Consider the following 14,148-nt stretch of genomic DNA (forward strand, 5'->3'; position numbering starts at 1 on the left):
ATCAGTGCCAAGTGTCTGAGGTGTCATTCACCAACAATAAGCATCAAAAATATATTTGAAATTTACTGGAGATCAACAATCTGTCATCTCATTGCTTTCTTTAAGGATGAGCAATGCTATATTTTCTTTTGTGAAGTATTTTAACTTGGGGTAAAGCACAAGAAGAGCATAGTATCCCAGCTGTAATAACTTTTAACTCTTGTGCAATTCAAACACGAATATAATATTAATGAGAAACGTCCCTATAAAGCATACAATTCATATAATCAAGAGTAGCTTTTACACACTCCCTGTGTGCTTCATGCCACTGCAATAGCTCCATCATTTAAAGTAAAACCTGCACCAGCGTCCACATGCAAAATAATTACCGGTAGTTTCAGCCATGCATGAAACTACATTGAGAGGGATGGGGACAGTGGTCACGCTTTGTCAACGGTGGACAAAGGATGTGTTCCATTAAAGAGATGAACTTTCACAGCACGCAGACACACATGCACATATCCAATCCAGTCATGCAGACACGCAAGAAACCTTCATGGCGGCACTGGCAGCCAAACAATCTGCCAGGTTTCAATGAACCAGTCGGAAAGAATACTTTATGTGACTTCCCGTGCCATTAAAACAGCTTTTAGTAGAGTAGAAAATACGCAATATACTATACTTGGGATAATCTCTGGTCTCTTTGTTCGATTGTATTCGTATCTTGATACACTGGTCACGATCCGATTTGTTCAAGCTACATCTGTTAAAACCTCCGCTGCGATACTATTCGATTTAAACACTTCCCACGATGCATCTGGATTCAGCGCTGCCTGCATGGTCAAGATTACGTGATTCAGTTGGTTTCAGTATTTTTGTTTTTTTTTAGGTTTATATGTACTCTACACTCATTTCCATCTTCTTTTTAATTATATTAAATAAGAGCAAACGATGTAGTTATTTTTATAGAAATTAATAAAGCAATTCAGCAACTTTAATAATTTATTATATTCAAGGCATTATCAGGGTTGGGCAAAATCCTTTCAAAGCACTGTTTGCAGGGACGGATGTTTAAGGTGCAAGGTGAGAGGAATAACTAGCAGAGTCAATGCCTATCTTCCTATGTTGAATCCAGTGGTGCGTTCAGGTCTATTCATCAGCACCAAGGCCTTTGAATGTACATACTGCATAACAGGAAGTGAAAAGGGATAGATTTTCCTCTTTCATGCTTGGAAACAGATGCAGAAGACACATACAAAAAATATTCACACATGAATTTTGGATGCTGATGCAATTGAGGCATCTTTCTTATAGGCACAGAATCAAAGAATAACTTGTTCACATAAAAAAATGTCTATGTCCAAAAAAAGATTTATTTATCATGAATTACCCGGTAATATGGTTTTCTCTAGTTTGAGTCTACACACCTTGCCGTTTTAGAATGTATTTTAAATCACTTATTTGCTGAGAAAATCAGCATGCCTTTTATATTAAAAAATGAATAATAATTCAATACTTCAATTAAACATTCACCAGCTCTTCCCTTTGACTTTCTTCCACTGAATTCATGCTACAGTTTACTGTTAACAAATTGTCTTGTAGAAGTTGTTTAGGTTGTTCCTTAAACGCCAGCAGATTTCCACCGTAATGCACCAGCCACCGTATGAAAGAATTCTGAACACAGGCCATAAAGAGTATAAACATAACACCTGTCACCCCTTAAAAAAATACAACATAAAATGGGAGGCAGCCTGGGAAAAAAAAAAAAAAACTTGGCAAACTGGACCTAATTTTAGTCGTTTCTCGTTTCGGAGCGTTTGGGACAGATGCTGCATAATGTCTTTGATTGCAGCCTTCTGCTCATTAATTTACAAGATATGTATTCTAATTGAAATGAGAGTAAGTCTTGTAGAAGGAAGGAGCTGTGGCAACAAATGCACCTCGGGGGATATGTTGGATCGTTAGTTTTCTCGGAACAGAAACGACATTACGCTTTTCTTCACGCAGCACCCCTGCATGAGGCTTTCCAGCTAGTTGCTTTTGATGCCCAGGTTGTCAAACATGGACACAAAAACAGAACTTTTAGCATCTGTAGGAGATGCACTGAGCTTTTCTCTACCATTGCCCTCCGCCCCTTCTTTTGTATTGTGTCTCAAGCTTTCTGATTCATCCGAAGCATTCAAACATTCTAACGGTTTTCACCCCTGACCAAGTAGACTCCGGTTTGATTCGGGGGGAGCTGAAAGCCCCAACATTGTTCCATTTATCATTTCGTTCGGTTCTGCTTTCGCACTCTGATTTCCTACGAGCGACCAGACTTTCCGACCACATCGCGTGGTTGAAAGGGGCGCTCATTGATTGGACAAATTAGGAGGGGAAATCCCTCCCTCTCCAATGTTTGTTTTGGTTTGGAGTGCGAGCTGGACTTCCTCTATCCTAGATGCACTGCGTGTAGCGTTACTACGTACATTTGGTCCTGTGTTTCGTTATTGTTTTCCCATCAACCTCATTAAAAATTACGTGTTCGAGAATAGATAGTATATTAAATTATAACGTAAGCTTGCAATTGCTTCCATGAGTCAATAATAGATGTCATTTGCGTGTGCACTGGGACTATTAACTAATTACTGAAGCCGAGAGATGGCATTCTATAACAGCATGTGGACAACATAAGATATATTGCATTAAGCATATGTTGAGAGAGCGTCATCCTGTCGATGGTGCAGGAAAAACATTCAGTGTATGGGAGTGTGGGCGTGTTCATTATAAAGAGAGACCAAAGAGGAGTTCACAAGCGTTCACTACAACTGGTCAGAAACTAAATCCTGCAGCTTCTCCAAAGCCATGCAAAGCTCCTAAATCTTGTTCTGCAGCATTTGATTTCAGTGGAATTAGCTCTGACATGAGCTGCAACATCTTGTAACCATAAAGAGCTCACTCCTGTGGTCCCCAAGCTACAGTCTGGAGGAGGAAGACCATTTAAGAGGCAGCAGCCTGCCACACAAAGAGGTGGTTGTATGACTACATAGCCTGCTGTTAAGTTCACTAGCTATATATCCCAGCAGGCAACAATTTGCCAATATATAAGATGTATGTATCTGAAAAACACATATCTTTCATGAAAAAAACAACAACCCGAAAGAATATTAAGACTAAAAGGTCATGCAAATCTGCAATCTATGCGCCTGAAACAAACATTCCATTTGTGTGCAGTTCAGAACGGCCTCTAGCTGTGGGGAGGTCATGGCATCGCTCGCTGGCTCTCCTCGCTCCTTGATCATTGACGATCATGCAGTCCGATTGAAGCTGCCCACCTGCTGTCAACTGTCTCATCAAACCAGCAGATCTCTGTCCCCCAGCTCTTTAGCCTATCCAGCTGAAATCGTATGTTGACTTTCAGTGGTAGCCAGTTTGCACCTCCAGTGCACTGTAATTTAAGTCCTGCTTCTTAGTTCATATTCATGGTCTGCCTGCCTGACACTCTAATTGCCTTACTTCTAACCCTCACGGTGACACCAGCCTGCCCACGCCGCTAACCTTTATTGTTCTATTCAACCTGGCCCAGTGATTTCATTTAACACCCCCCCCCCATATTCTTTGTTCTGTCAAAGCCACTTCTCCGAGACTCTCCGCCTCCATTTCATTCACTCTTTTCCATGCAATAAATGGTCTACAAGACAGTAGTGTGGCCAGCCATGCTGTACGGCTCAGAGACAGTGGCTCTGAGTAAAAGACAGCAGGCGGAGCTAGAAGTGGCAGAGATGAAGATGCTGAGGTTCTCCTTGGGAGTGACCAGGATAGGATAGGATAGGATTAGGAAAGAGACAATAAGAGGGACAGTGAAGGTTAGACGGTTTGGAGATAAGGTCAGAGAGACCAGACTTTGATGATTTGGACATGTCCAGAAGAGAGACAGGGACTATATTGGTAGAAGGATGCTGAGGATGGAACTATTTATATCTATTTCTGCATCTATGCTTGGTCTAATGTTATTTCCAGGTGTGGAGAGAAGGCAGGAAGAAGAAACCGCAGTGTGTAAATCCTTCTTTACAAATCCTGCATCCATATTTTACTGACGTTAAAGAGCATCGTAATGTTTCCACTTAAGTAATTGGTTATTTATTCTCCCACCATTCTTCCCGCCGTGCTCTGTCCTGCTTAGTATGCACTTTGTGTGCGTTTGTGTGAGCTGTTAAAGAGTTGTAGTAGTTTAGGGACACTGGTCCATTAGCATTCCTCTGTGGTGCAGAATAAAGCGTCTCTATTAGCATAAATTTAATCCCGATAAAGGGTTAAAGTTGACGACATGAGCAAGCATGACCAGAATGGGAGTATTTATTCAAATGCAGTCTGTTGATTGTCTATCTGTAAGCGGGTCTTATGTTAAATCCGACTTGCTGATGCAGCATTAAACTTCGCCAAGCAGCAGTTACATTTGATGTGTGGACCTGATGGGAGTGTGAATAGTCCACCTAGAACACCTGCGGTGAGGAAAGGATGCTTTGTATGTGTGTTCTCTTCAGTATACGTGGTGAAACATTACCGACTGAATTACAGCTCTCCTTTCACTGCCCAAGCTAGAAAATGGGACTCTAAAGTGAGCCTAAATTCATTTCCAACTTACATTTTTGATAATTCAGACAAATCACGCCGAATGGTGCTTTGCTCGATAAACAGCAATGAGAATCAGATCAGAATCAGTTTATTGCCATTGTCAATGAGGGTTCACAGACTCTGAGTTTTTCCTCTGTGAAATCATGCAACATAACAGTAATGACTAAGATACAAAAAACACATGTTTACAGTACAGAACACATCACAAGACAGCAGCATCAGGAATGGCGACTTGTTTCACCTCGTCAATTACCATCAATCACAATGCGCCATATGGGCGTGCATGTTGTGCATTTTTTGAGTCACGCTGTGAAATTATTCAAAGAGTTTATTCTCAAAAATTCAAGAAAGTCCATTCAAATCAGTGCTTGCTCTATTTATTTACTTCAGTAACCTGTTATAGGCACTAGAACTGCTATGAACAGAATGAAACACCCGTATGTTAGAATGTGCAGGGAACCTTTTTAAATACTTCATCTGAATGAATAATGCATTTACCGTAAATAATAGAGAGTAGAATAATTGAAGAGAACATATCAACTCATCTGTGGCATGGATTTGAGTTTAATTCTTCTTTTTACACCATCAGATGGCTCATTAGGATTCCTCAGTGTCATTAATGTATTTTTAGACATATTTGGATGGTGAAAGTATTGATCGCCGTGTTCCTCTGCCTCTGAGGCCTGGAAGCCCTGGGACATTAGAGCGTCTCTCTGCCCTTTCCCATGACCCGGTCTAATGTATTCTAGCACTTTAATTGAGAGCATCTGGGAACAAGTCAACCATTTAGCAGCATGGACGATGAGATGTGTGGGGTATGATGGGATGTTCTGTGTAGTGCATGAAGGCTTTTGATCAGAGAGGGATTTCTCTGTGGGGCCAAACGAGACAGGATTGTGAAAGATTCTGCTATCAAGAAAAATGGGTCACCGTGGTTTCACCTATTAAATGGAACTTTAATTTTCAATTGCTTCTATTATATTTAAAATATTGCACTGCTACAATTGCAATTTTTTTTAGATCAACTTAAAAAATGGCAATAAAAATTTACTTTGTACAACTGGGTCTTAAACCCAAACCCGATTGCACGAAACAGAGAAAAGCAGATTGGACAAGGGGACATTTGGCATTTTAACGTGCAGATATGGATCAACTTTACAATTTATTGTCAAATATTTGGCGACGGAACGGCCAATTAATTGTCAGCTACATTGCAGATAATGTAATCATGGGGTTCTGATAAAGGAGGACAATGTGTGAAATGAAACAAAGTTTCTGGTTCTGCTCCATAGCTCGTCATTCCATTCACCACTTCTCAATTCTACATTAAAATGTGACTCTGGACATTCCATAGAGGAATACAATGTTCTTAAATGTATAACGTATTGAAATCATCTCCAAAAATGCAATGCAAAATCCTCCTCCTTACTACTCCTTCGTATTTTACCAACAATCCATCTACTGTATATCGTATATCTGCACCTAAGGGGGTGTATTATCACTGGAACTAGTGCAGTACTGTGTCTATTAGAAACAGAAACCTGTCCCCACGGTCCAGAACTAAAGGACCAAATGGACATCAGTCTCATCCCATCACTGTCACACTTGTTGTCACAATTACATGAGCACTAAAACACTGCCCTGTGTTGCCACACACACACACACACACACACACGCACACCATCCAATTTCTCTCCTGGCTGATCAAAAGCAAAAGCGCTGCCAGTCATACACACCCCTCCAATCTAGACTTTGTCCTTGATTCGCAAAACAGCCATCCTCATTCTCACGGTCTGTTTCTTTTTTGATTTTCCCTCCACCCTTTTGCGTCTTCCTCGGCTTCCCAGGCACTCTCCCATCAAAGCCGGCGAGGACAGCTGTTGGGCTCACGATCTAAACAACGGGCGGCCTTCATCACAGGAAATGCAATAATCTGCCTTGGCATTTGAAAGCCCCGGGTTCTCTCTAAGCAGTTGCATCCATGCGGACGTCTTGTCTGTCAACTGGTTCATTCACACCAGGGCCTGATCTGGTCACTGACAGCTGAAGTAATCCACCATTGCTCAACAATTAAGGATAGATGGTGACATAAGTGTATCCAGTAAATAGCAAAGAACAGTTGTGGTATCCCTTGTGTTTCCAGTTGGTCTTCACAGTGCAAACTCATGCAGTGTTTGTTTCCAGGGATCATTCGGATCCCAGGAATTCTCACATAACAATCCTGACAATACTGGCACATAACCGAGCTTTAAGAATAGAGATGTTTCTGGCGAGCTGAGGCACCAAAGCAATACACATTTTCCTTCTGGCTGCAGCTCAGTAACCGGGCAAACTAGGTTGTCTCATTTGGCTGGTCAGATAGATCTCTACAGTATGTCTCTAGCCAGTCTTATCTACATGAAGCAGTAGAGGATCGTTATTCAAAGCCAGGTTCCTGGATCAGTCCCCCCGGTCCTGCATCCTGCTCGGCAGTCTGCAGAACAGATTATGCTCCAAAATAGTATATTTCATCGTCAAACGAATAGAAAAACGGAGAGTGCATCTTCATGAAATTTAATGAAAGCCTCGGTGAAATATTGAAAAATAGCAGAACTGTCATGTAATCAGATCACATTTAAGTTTCACATATAAGCAACATTTCATTCCTAGGGGGAGAAAACACCATTGATTGAGAATTAGAAGTAATCTCTCATGTTGCGCACGGACACAGGCCTGTTTTTATCTGATACCTGCATGGGACTTTTTCTGTCACACACCTATCGGGCTCATGTGATACAACTTATCTAGCCTGGCTTCAGAAGCTGTGTGAATAGACTCATCAACAAGGAGTCGGGAGGGAAAATCTATATGTGGATGGAAAGCAGTAAAAGCAGCAAAAAAAAAAAGCTATTTGGACTATACATGTAAGCCGATACGTCTTCATGACTGAACCGCGGCAGTCTTTACAAAGCGTCATATTAAAAAGGGAAAAGGACGGCTTATTCTGCCGGTCTTTTCATTTCCCGTAATCCTTTGTAGCGTTGCCATGCATCAAGGACTTAATGTGCACATTGCTCGTTACTGTGTTGGCAAAGAGAGACTAAGTGTGACTTTCTCTGGCTGAAATTGTCCAACTGATCGAGAGCCCTCTGGCTTTCTGGCTGGGAATTGTGGCTGAGGAAGGCCAGCTGGCTTATTCAAGGTCTAGATGTGAGCTGACAGGAGAAATATGTTCCTGGGCGCTGCCAAAGGAGAATGAGGTGGCAGGAGAAATATGTTTTGGCCAAGGTTGGCCAACAACACTCAACCGTTCATGGCCTTTAAATTCTGGAGAAGGGTGAAAACACACAACCACTGTCCAACGGTTGGGTTTCACCCAGCAGACCGCCAACGTAAACCACTATGTGATGGTATATTACACAAAGCCTACTCAAACGGAACAGCGACAGCTTTATTTCCAGATACAAGTAATCAATCACCAGATCAATGCAAAAGTTATCTGTATTAGTTGGAAGGACATAATTCAACCTCAGTTGTATTTAAAGATTTGTGCCAAAAATAGCTCTTTGTGGAAAGCTTTTAAAACTGCAATAGTTTTAATATATAAATACACACATCACAATGTTTCTCACAAATCTAACACAAAATGCTACTTTGACCGGCGACTGCAAATCTTAAAATTCTTGAAACCTTTATTGACAAGTGTCTCTAGTACTTTGTCCTACTTGATCTGCTCGACCTTGCAGTGACCTACTCCCCACCTTTTTTTCCAAATCCAGCCACAGGTCTTCTGTGAGCATCGAGTCAAGGCAACAAATCTAGATGATCCAGGACTCCTTCTGAAGTCTTGGTGGACTCAGGGGTCTGCTTGGGATCATTTTTACCCCTTTTGGAACATCCAATGACACTTAGGCTTCATCTTCAGAGATGGTGAAATCCGTCACTAAAAGTCAGTAAAAGTTTTTTTTTGTTGTTGTTGTTGAATGAGGAAAGAGCTTAAAATTTGATGCATCAAAATCTGGTGGGATGTTGTGTGATTGCTTACTGTCTGTTATTGCAAACAGCTCCTAAATACCTGTTAAATTAACCCATTATTGACTTGGGATTGAATGATTTTGATGTTTCTTGTCTGCACTTTAACCAACAATATTAGTGGCAGTATTTTAAGTGGGAATATCTCCATATCATATGTTCCTCTATTTCAGTCACTTGCATGTACATACGAGCTGCCATGTCTTCTCATGGAGCTGCAACGCACAGGCTGAGGAGAAGCACAGATGAGTTGAGTAGATTAGAATCAATCATATTATACTACAGGTGAACCAGCAGCCATTTTAAAGAAGCATCCCACTTTCCCCAAATGCTACTGCCATGATTGAGAGCACTCGTGTTAAATTAAGGGCACCTCAGGATGATGAATGAGTGTGCCGCAATTAAAAAATAATGCTCCATCGCTGTGCTAATCATTCGCAATGCACAAGCGGTTCTGACAAATGTGGTTTCCCAAACACGGCTGCTACAGAGTTAGTCCATTTAGCAGCTTTCAGACACATTTTGAAATGCATGGCAATCTATTGCAGTATTAATTATAGGATAGGCTACAATAAGTATTGCTTCTGCCTATTCCTTTTTTGGTTGTAATGTATATTTAGTTTTGTTTAAGTTGTATTTTTTTTGGTCTTAATCTGACAACCAAAATAAAACTCATATCATATCATAACCCTTTACCTGGTTCCTCTTCGGGTTTTTTTTATCTGGATTGAAAAAACCATACAGTTAAGCGCACAGTACGATAATATAGATCTGTTGACTGCTTAAAGAAGTGATGCAGTGAAATCAAGTGGGGAGAAAATGGTCCCACCGGCCAGCAGAGGCCTGGAATATTATTTTACCCATCGGAAGCTAAATGATCAGCAGCATGACCCTGAAGACGAGCCTTTAGTCAAGTTATGGATTTGATTTTAATTTTGCGCATGATTTTTAATTATTCATTTATTCAGTCCCATTGCTGTAAATCAGACTTTATCACAAGTGCCCAATTTTCAGGTTAATTGCGATTTATAAGATGATAAGGACTTACACCTGCCAAGTTGCAACTCTATCAGGGGATAAACCCCAATGTAAGAATTTGGGGATATTTTATTTGTCACTGGAGAAATTGGAATGCTCTGAAGCCTCATATTTGTTTTATCCATGTATTTCTTTTACCACAGTGAGAACATCATGGAATTCAAGAACACAATTCCACCAGTCCAAAAATGTTTCATTGTAAGTATTATAGATATATAATACTTAGAACTGAAGACATCAGATATTTGTGCTCAACCAACCGTCCATCAAAATGACCAAAATGTCAGGCTCATATACTTTGATGAATATTTGCTTTGGAACAGCAGATCTAAATATGAGCCTAAGAAGGCTGTGTGAACGCCGATGGGTGGAACCAGTCAATGATGGTCGTTTCAGCACACTGATGAGGCTGCATCGTGTTTTTAACATTTGTGTGTTGTATGATTGCCTGATCGGGATTATCTTATCTTGTATTTCTTTAGGCCGCTCTCCCTACCGGCATCAAGAGGACACAGTGGGTCGGGTATTTCCATCACTGATTTCATAGAATTTTTGACTGGCGCGCCATTCATTATGTGCACTTTTTTCTGCTACAAGTGGAGAATTCAACTACTATAAAAAAAACACTGAATCATTTTGATTCTCTGCAAAATTAAAAAAAGCCAAGATCAATAAGTTGAAGGAGGAAATTTTGTAGCACTCACAAAAAAAGAAAAGAAAAGGATTACCAAGAAAGAAAATGAATGTGTACAAATGTAAAAAGAAGATCACAGCTGTATCAAATACTTCTACTTGACTTTGATTTGAGCTGTTTGGCTTTTAATTGTAATATCTATGAATCTCCACTATTCTACTTTCATTTGTCTGCATCCTAGTATATATTACCACGTGCTTCTATATAAAATCCCTCAAGCTAGGCTGTCAAAGGAATTTAAAAATTCCTCCGTTTTATATTGATACATGTTTCTGTCCACAAGGCCAGATCCTTGGGAAAAGTAAAGCTTATTGAAAGAAATGTACAGTGTACCACCTTGGTTGCTGCCAGAGTGTACCGGTACACAGTATTTACACACATGCCCCATCATTTCTCAGCTGCAGGTTGTTTAATGCACATTTCATCTTTGAATCCATGGCAGTGTTGGAGCTTGTGAGGGCCAATGATTCATTGATAGTCAGTTTGCAGCAACAGTTTACCTTCCGTGACCTAAATTCTAACGGGCACTGGAAATTCTACCAATTAAATGGTCTATACACTGAACTTAAAGGGAGAGAGAATGAGATATTCCACATCTAACTCTCTCAGTGCCAATAACGTCTAAAGACGTTTTTTTTATAGCCCAAACATTCACTGCAAACTCTTACATTGAAATCTGCCTCTCTTCAACGGCCAATAACCCCGGAACAGAAAATGGTAGGAACACCGTTTTTTTCCTGATGAAAGAAGAGACTTTGATCTTTTGTTTGATATGTTCGGTGTTTACTTAGAATATTCTGTGGGGATTGGAAAATCGAGCAACATGGGCGAAAACTGGGGCACTCAGCATATAGCTGAGCTGAAAATGGCTGGCACTGAGTTAAATATAAATCACACACGTATGGTAATAAACTACCTGTAACTCACATTAGTCAATGCAGAGCATTCAGAGCTAGACAATACAGAAAATTCAATCAGTTGTTTTTTTTCTTCATATTATTCTCCTGTCCTTTGAGGTAGACAAATATTCACTCAGTGAAATTTACAGAGCAACAATCAAACGGTGCCACTTTAAGAATATGTCTCCGTAAAACACACAACTGGTTGGCTGATCAGCATCCTTCCACAAATCATGTTTTAATGTACAATAATTGACAGACTCTTTGCCATGGATGACAGAGTTTTACACAATGGTGCTTGCTATTGATTTCGAGAACAAAGTGGAACCCCTCCTCGTGTCTCACTCCAAAATCTGTGGGTGAGCTTGTGATTAATGTGTAATTGACTTGATGAATGGGTTTCTCATTCTGTGAATCCATCAAAAATACTGCTTGATTAAGTTTCCTCTGCGCCTCTGATTAAAAGCCAGCAAGATCAGTTTCATTTAAACACAAGCACGGACCCATCATGCTTCAAAATCCGGTCACGCCCACTGAGGTACAATCAATGCACAGAGCGGCTGGAGGAATCGGGGCGACAAAGTTACGGTTGCTAAGGATGCTTTGTTGTCAGTGTGGTGGAGAATCGGCTGGGCTTCGGCAATCAGTCGTGCCAACAGCAGTAGATTGGGACAGAGAGGAGGTGGAGGAGGAGATGGACGGTGGAGAGAAAGAGCTTAGGCGAGAATGTGATGGAAGACTCTGCAGGAAGGGATGGAGCGATGGGTACAAAACAAGACAGTGTGGTGAAGAAAGTCTGATATGAAAAACAGGCCGCAAGACGAGGGGAAATGGAGATGGAGACACATGAAGAGCAGTGAGACAGGGCTGGGAGAGGACAGGACGCTCTCCTCATCCCTTCTTCTTTCTGAAGGAAACTGAACGCCCCTCTATGTCTGCTCTGTGTTCAAGCGTCATTACAATCTGATGATGCCCCGGATTTCAGGTTCACGCGACATGGAAACCTTTACAATGCGTCACCTGTATCCAGTCACTTGTCTGGCATTTCACCCATAATCCCAGATTGTGGGATTATTATTTAATTTGAAACTTCTTAGACCATACATCAGCCCTATGGCAGCTGTATAAAGGATTGATTTCCAGGGGCATTGTGTGCTATGTGACTTGTGTGTACTTACTGTGTGATGTGATGCCCAGAATAAATAGCAGGATGTTATTGGCAGCTTTGATGATGACTGGGTAGTATAAAAGGTGTCGAGGTAATCTGACTGACTCAAGGAGTGTAAAAAGGTTCTTGAAATCGAAATTGAAATTATTTTGGCCATAGTACGCCATCACCTATCATCTTTTTCTGTAATGTGAAATAAAATATTACTCAATAACTCATAAATTTAAAATAATAGAAGGGCCACGCAGCAAGTTGGAAACATGAGCTCAATGATCTCGTTTTAAAAGTAATTTACGAGTTTATTTTTTTGCTACACAGAATAAAACTGATTTTAAGATTTCTTCACAAGTAAAATGTCTTGGTCATGGCATGGATGGATAATTTCCCTGCTATTAAGACATTCTCTCCTCACATTAATGGCTTATTTCCTGTGTTTCAGGCCACTCTCTTGCACTGTCCCAGAGCTGCAGCGACTCTGCAGGCGCCTACACTGATATCCCCTGGAGCTGCATGGACAATGGGTGAGCTCCAAACTCTGCCTGCATGGCACAGCGCCGTTTCCAGCCAGGTGGGCATAGTTTCCATTTGGGACACAAATCGGCACATACTACTTATTCTGACTTGAATCCGTGTAAACAAAGACTCCTGACAGCTTCATAAACAACAGACTAATGAACACACTCAACACGGGCTGTGTCGACTCTCTGCCAACTAAACTTTGAAAAGATGATATTAAAATTCAGCGCACAGGCTCTGCTACCTGTAACTGTTGATTATCTGATTATCAGTGGCTATTTAATTTGAGTATATAGTCGCGAAGTAGCGACACCATATTTATTTTACGTGTGTTTTTACCTTTACGAAGTCTCCCTGCGCTGTTATCCACCCACCCTCGACTGTATTACCCTTTCCCGCATGATATTATGTTTAAAATCTCAAAAATATCTACAACCAAGATTTGAGGTAGGATTACAAGTCTGAAAAGCTATGAAATCAAATCTTTGATGAAGAAATGTCCTTGTCTAATACAGCTGTAATGATGGCCTTTATCCAAACACAGTTCATCTCTTGTCCACAATGAAAGAAGACAATCCCAGATACTCCATATTTCATTCCCTTTGTGGTACACTCACCCAGTTTAGTTTCCAGAGCTTGCGAGATAATGAGACTTTGGCTCGTCTCTGCATGCAAGATCATTCATTAACAGAGATGAGAGCAGCAGAAAAGCTTTTTCCTCCCCTTCTCTTCCCAAACTCCCCTTCAGTAAGAGGTCTTATTTTCACAGCCATTAAACTCAAGTCTGTATGTAGCTCGCTTCAAATCGTTGATTAAAATCCCCGTCTTCATCAGTGGCTCAAGTTGAAATCCGCAGTAACAAATCCTTTGCTTTTTCCTCCCCTCTTCCATTCTCTCTCTGGATACCCAAACTCTTCTATACCCTCCCCATTTCTACTCTCCCTGCCACCCGCCATCACTCCCCTCTTACTTTCACTCAACATCAAACAGAATCCATTTCTCCCCGGAGAGCAGGACCTGCCCCATGTGAGCTGCTCTTGATCGCTGTCCGACCATCTCCGTTTGACAGCTTACAAATGAGCCAGAACCGCTTGTAAACAGAACACAGACAAAATGCACACACACAGGTTCCTCTATGCAACCACAAGCCGGGGCGCGGCTGTAACCTTTGTCTCAAAACGAAACCTCCGCTGACCTCTGCGCTTCCTGAGATGTCGACAGGTTGCGCT

This window comes from Brachionichthys hirsutus, chromosome 22, assembly GCF_040956055.1.
Source record: "Brachionichthys hirsutus isolate HB-005 chromosome 22, CSIRO-AGI_Bhir_v1, whole genome shotgun sequence".
NCBI lineage: Eukaryota > Metazoa > Chordata > Actinopteri > Lophiiformes > Brachionichthyidae > Brachionichthys > Brachionichthys hirsutus.